The sequence below is a fragment of the Triturus cristatus genome, chromosome 12 (assembly GCF_964204655.1).
Source record: "Triturus cristatus chromosome 12, aTriCri1.1, whole genome shotgun sequence".
Taxonomy (NCBI): domain Eukaryota; kingdom Metazoa; phylum Chordata; class Amphibia; order Caudata; family Salamandridae; genus Triturus; species Triturus cristatus.
The window spans coordinates 316204478-316210618 of NC_140595.1; the positions used below are offsets into that span (position 1 = coordinate 316204478).

At 48.8% G+C, this 6141-nt stretch overlaps 1 protein-coding gene across 3 annotated transcripts in view; it reads right to left on the reverse strand.

Annotated features, from left to right (window-relative positions):
• The window catches only part of LOC146775958 (uncharacterized), a 37290-nt gene extending 31554 nt beyond the window's left edge, over positions 1-5736 (reverse strand). Inside the window, exon 1 of one of the 3 annotated variants that reach the window (XM_085636917.1) lies at positions 5595-5736. The gene's annotated coding sequence lies outside the window, so the exon portion shown is untranslated. The other 2 variants (XM_085636918.1, XM_085636919.1) reach the window with 2 other exon arrangements.
• Positions 5737-6141: the final 405 nt, after the last annotated feature.

The following is a 6141-nucleotide window of genomic DNA, read 5'->3' on the forward strand; positions in this document are numbered from 1 at the left end:
AATTACCATGTGGGCTGCATGGTATTTGCAGGAACGGGACCTCCGTTGAGGGTTGCCACCCAGTCCTGCTCTCTGATCATGGGTGACCCAAGTAAGCGAGATTCCACGGGTAGGGGAGGCCCCCGCTGGTGGAGAGACCTCCATGGGTCCCCCGCGGATGAAAAGCTGGAAGTGCGACTGACCGGTGATCGTCTCCAAAGAAGGGAAATGGTTGGGGCAATGTCGCAGCAGGTCAGGAACCCTCCAGGGTCCAATGGACCGCTGGGAACCAAAGGATTACAGCTCCCAGAGCTGCATCGCCCTCCTCCGTGAAGTTGAGCCGGTCGCACTGCAATGCCAGTCCTCGGCCTCCATCTGCGGCTGGGCCCCACCTGCATCCAGGCTCTGCCACGGGCCCGTCACCCCTGCCTGTCTTCCGGCTCCTCCCACTCGTGTGCTGGTTGCCAGGCAACGCCTCGATGAGGATCGGCAGCTCCAGGACGGGACGTTCCTTCCACTCCAGGCCTCTGCCTCCTTGACCAGATGCAGGCAACACAACGCGGGAGGGAGAGCGTTTCCGTGGTTGCTTTCCCCTCCCGCTCCTCCTCCACTACTGGGAGTAATGCAGCCCAATGCACGGTGCACAGCCACAGGCTCCTTAAGGTGCAACACGGGCAAAACCAAGGTGCTCACACAGCACCAGTCCCCACCAGAAAGGGGGAGACAAAGCTCTCCGCACGCACTTCATGGAGGAATGAACCCTCACCTCGGACTCCGATAACCAGAGCGAGACGCAACCTGGTAATCTGTGAAGTTGAGCACGCTCAGGAAGTAGGGTGTAGGCAGGCAGGCCAGAACATTAGGGACCTCTGTAAAGGTGGCAGTCCTTCTGGTAGCCCAGCAGGCCCCATATCAGCACACCAGGCAAAGTCCAGATGGCAGTTCCTCCTGGCAGTCCTCTGGCCAGGTGCAGTTCCAGTCAGTTCAAGAGTTCCAAGCAAGCTCAAAAACATGGGGTCACAGGCCCGGTACTTGTATGGCATTTGTCTTTGTTCTCCCCTGGCCTACGGCCCTGAGCCCAGTCTAAACCATTTCTGGGGGCACTTTGCAAGTGCACAATACTCTCCATTGTAAGTGTAAGCCCTGACCCCAGACACACCACCGGAGGGTGAAGTCGTCATTGTGGAAAGCAGGCACTGCCCTATTCAGGTGCTACTCCTTCCACCACTCCAAATGCAGATCAGGCCTATTCAGCCTAGTGCTAACTCATCCAGACTCTCTGGAGCCACTGCACATCCCCAGCTCCTGTCACTCCAAAGCCAGACAGTTAATACAAAACAGGCAAGCGCAAAGACACATCGTACATAGAAATGTCCACTTCTAAACATGGCATTTCTAAAATAGTGATAATGAATTTGCGAACACCAATACGCAGCATTTATCGCCACTATTCCAAATATACCAAACTTGATCATGCTACCTCCCCTCACGTCAGGAATTACCACAGAAGCACATATCAGGGAATCCCCAATGCATCCCTATGAGAGGGCAGCCTCACAGCAGTATGAAACCAAATAGGCTGTTTGTCACCACCAGGACATGCCACACAGTTAAGGCACTTTTCCTACCTTTTATCTACAGCGCACCCTGCCCATAGGGCTAGCTAGGGCCTACCTTAGGGGAGACTGATATGTAGTAAAAGGGGAGTCACAGATGTGGCAACCACTTTATGTGCCACATCACAGCGGCAGTGAGCTGTACACGCAGGCCCCGAGATAGGTTTGAAAGGCTACTTTGGTGGGTGGCGCAAGCAGCGCTGCAAGCCCACCAGTAGCGTTTAATTTACAGGCCCCGAGTATATGAGATACCACTGTACAAGGGATTGATAGGTAAAATAAATATGCCAAACAGGTGTAGACCAATCTTACCAAGTTTACCATATAGAGCACATGCACTTTAGCACTTAACAGCAGTGATAAAGGGCCCAGAGTCCTAAAAACACCAACAACAGGTCAGAAAAAATACAGTAGGAAGGCAAAAAATTCTGGGATGACCCTGCAAAAAGGGCCAGGTCCAACACCATTCAAACTCAAAACCAACACTTTGCCATGACAGAATTAACAATTGATAAAAAGGCAAAAAAAATGAAATACTGAATTTGATTGGGCCAAATTATCCTGCCTAATGTTACATTTATTTCCATATTTGTCAAACCTGCAACATAATTTGGTCCTCCATTGTCGTCTAATTCCAATGGCCCTGACTATAACCAAACCTTACGCATGCAACCAGCACACCACTGGTAACCCACATATGGGCTTTCTTTAGACAGCCAACAGCAGTACATACCCAACTAGAACACCAAACACTATTGTTTACAAACCCACATAATAAAAAGTCACAGCAGACACTGTGCTCTAGTCAGAACCCCTTTAGCATAAAGCTCACAAAACATCACAGCCGTATAGTTCGAAAAGTGCCTCCAAATGAATGGCTCTTCATGCACCACACCAACACACCCTCAAAACACACATATAAGCATAATGTTGCACACAAACACACACCATACTCTAGCACCTATTTTAGCACTATATTCACATGCATATGTTTCTTTCTGCAGTCCTGCACCCTATATTGATGTCCCTCAACAGGGTTCGAAAAAACGATCTTTACTTAAAATTTTTGATGGTCGTCTCTACTTTTCAAATGTCTCTGCCTTTCCTTTCCATCTGCTGCACGATGCTTCTCTCTGAGCACAACCTTCTCTAAGCCACATGCACACTTGCCTTCATCTCTATTAAAAGCATTTCTGCAAATTGCCCACACTATATTTCAAAGACCACAACCTCTACTCCCTTTTTTTTTTTTTAAGAAAGTGAAACCTCTGTAACCCAACACTACCTAATCTCCTCTAACTCATCTATTAACCCCACCAAACGTCAGAATGAACTCACACATCCCCCCTTCCCCAATAATGAACACACCCAACTCCCATTACATTAATCTACTACAAACTGACTGAGGCGAGTGCTTGGCTTGCTTAAGCACACACAAAACGGATCCCAATAACCAAGAACACTTGACAAACCACTAAACTTGGGTTGCAGAGCAGCGTGCTACCCAGCACAAAGCACTCCAACACCTCTTCAGCAGTAGCAAGAGCTATATACACACATCACAAAACTACGATGTAGGTTGTGATGCCTATCTAACAGCTCACAACCAAACACAATCAAAATGTTTTTCTTCCGTCCAGTACAACAAGGGTAATTGGTTGGCCCACTTCAGCTACTGGTTAACTTTACTGTGAGTGACAGCCCTATGCCCTTTCACAAGGAGCAAAGCCACACAAAATATGCCAGGGTCTACTATGGCAACGTGTGCTTTTAGAGCACCTAAAAATACATTTTCGCCTTTATCCCCCCTTTTTTTTTTTTAAATTGACATGGGCCCAACAGCTATCCCAACAAACAAGATTTACAAACCTATGACTAAACAAGCATTGAGAAAGCCAAAAGGGTGGCACAAACAACAGACCTATTGGTTTGACCAATACTAGTTTTCTTCACTTTCTGGGAGATTTAGTCCTGAATTTGGAAACAATGATGGCCCAATGGAGGGGTGCCTGGTGGAGCCGGTGCCTCACCTGTAAATGTCCTGGTTCCTTTTGTGCCCAATTACAGGCAACAGTAGCAGACACTGCCCTTTCAGCCAGGGAACATTCATGTTGGTCCTGTTTACATTTCAAGAATTTCTTACTCTTGCATTCCCTAAGAGTATTTTTTTTTTCCTCAGGAAGGTGCGTCTGTAGTTTTTTCATGCAACACATTAATCATGTATAGTGTGCAATGTGGAAAGAGTTGGTCTTACATAGCTGTGCGAGTACTGGTTCAATTGAGAGCTGCTGAGTTCACGCCAAACGCAGTGCAAACGTCACACAGTGCATACCAGTGGGTAACAAAGGAGTTTGGAATACATGCTCATCCACTCCTTGGCCTCTCTGCAGAGTGCACTGAACAATGGTCAGGTGTGCCTATTTTAAATGTTAATATATGTGAAAAAAAAGTGTGAAGGTGGTACCTAGCTGCTAAAATATTGACAGAACGAAAATTAAAGAAAATGCAGCGTGTATAGGTGATTGGGTGAGGGGAAAGTGAAGAGATGCAAGAAACTACTTCCAGGAGAGAGGGCTGAAGAGGAAAGAGAAGAAGACAAGTTAGATATGCAGAATGCTTGTTTCAGAGAGAGAGGCTGCAAATGGCCAACAAAGCGACTGCAGAAGAGAGTGGTGTGAAAAGGAGTGAGTGACTAACACCAAAGACCTCCTTCCACGGATAATACTAAATGTTTAATTAACAGTCTGCTTAAAAAAGTACAAATAACTGTATATATATATATATATATATATAAAATTAAAGCATGCTCACAATCTTCATGTTTGTCCGCTAAAAGTGGCCCTTCCTGAATCATCTGTGGCCTCCTGTGTGCCCCGCCCCTAAAAATCACGTCTAAAGACGCGACTATTTTCATTAATCCTCAACTGTAAATAGAAAACTGGGATACGATGAGCTGCTCACGCGGTGAAGCTGGAGAATTGGGCTAGTGCCACGGACCGTATGACCCAACCCATCCTTGCACATGTAACCCTGCTTTCTCCCCCCCTTTCCCCCACCCCAATGCACAGACCCACCGGAGTGGATTAGCAACTCACATCCAACCTGGGAGGACTTCAGAGCTCGACACCGAGAAGTTTAAAGCTGGGGATATCTGCTGAGGAGGCCCAATAGTGAGGGAATACGCCCCCCGTCCACACAAAGGAAAGCGCCTAGTTTCTGCGGTGCCCCCCTCCTTCGCAGCTCTTACCGTGACTAAACGACGCCTGTCGGTGCGGGGCCGGCAGCTGCAGACAGATGGGGAGCAGCTGAGCACTGATTGGGTTACAACGAGTGTCTGCGGAGGAGGCAATTACCGAGGCCTGCCCCACCCTTCCCTGGCCCCTGCGCTGGGTACCCTCGTCGAGGCCGTGGAGCAGCGTCACCAGGGAGCCCGGCCTTTCACACCGCGGCAACGGCAAACCACTCATTGAGACAAACTCGATAACCGTTCAATTAAACCTCTCGCCGCTCCCAGACGCCCAAAAACACGATTACCGAGCCTTTCATCTAATGGCGCCCCCTCCTCACTGGCTGAAACTCTCCTAGGGGGTAATTATCCCAATTCATCAAGCAATTGCCTTAATTAGGTATGGGAGAGTTTTTTTTTTTTTTTTTTTTAAATGCAACAACTTCCACTACGGGTTCGATGTCGCTTTTTAAATAAAGTTCTTTAAAGTTCAACAACAGAAAATGTTCGCTTAAACGAGGAGGTTTTACAAGGAAATCCAGTAGGAAGCGCGTGCGGGCTCCCTTCCAGGGGGGGGGGGGGCGAAGCGTCGACTCCTCGGGAAGAGCCCGAGCAGAGAACAAAGGAGGCTGCGGGAATTGGGAGCCGAGGCTGCATTCCGCCCCATCGTGCCTGCCATCCTCCTCGGCTCATAAAAAGCAATATATGGCCCCCCTGACATGAATAAAGCGCACCCCCTCTTCCTCAGAGAAATGAAGGCAGACGGTACCCACCTTGTGCAGCGAGATGAACTCCGGACCGGGGAGCTGCAGGGAGACGGTGCGCTCCCCTCCACGGCAGAGCAGAGACTGAGGGAAGACAAGGGCCGGTGACAGCTGCTCCCTGCCCCCTCCCTCCGCGAGGTGCAGAGGCGCCCCTCCCCCACCGCTCCTCATTCTCTCCCCGGCATCTGCTCTTTGTGAAAGTGGCAGCCTGCCCCCTCGCCCCTGCCCCTCATTTTCCCCCGCCTCACACTTTCCCCAAGAGCAGATACCAGTATTGTTCAGTCCTATTTTCAGCCCAATCTCCTGGAGTGATAGCGTGTCTGCTGAGTGTGTGTGGTATGTATGTATATATATATACATACATAAACAAGCATTGGCATAGCCAATAGGTCTCGCCTTTGGGACCTTATAAGTGTTTAGCCATGCAACAGTTGATGCTGTTGTACCAATGATATTGTGCTGCATAACTAAATACTTCTAAGGTCCCAAAGGCGAGACCTATTGGCTATGCCAATGCTTGTTTATTAGTGTTTCAATTAAGAGCATACAGTACAGA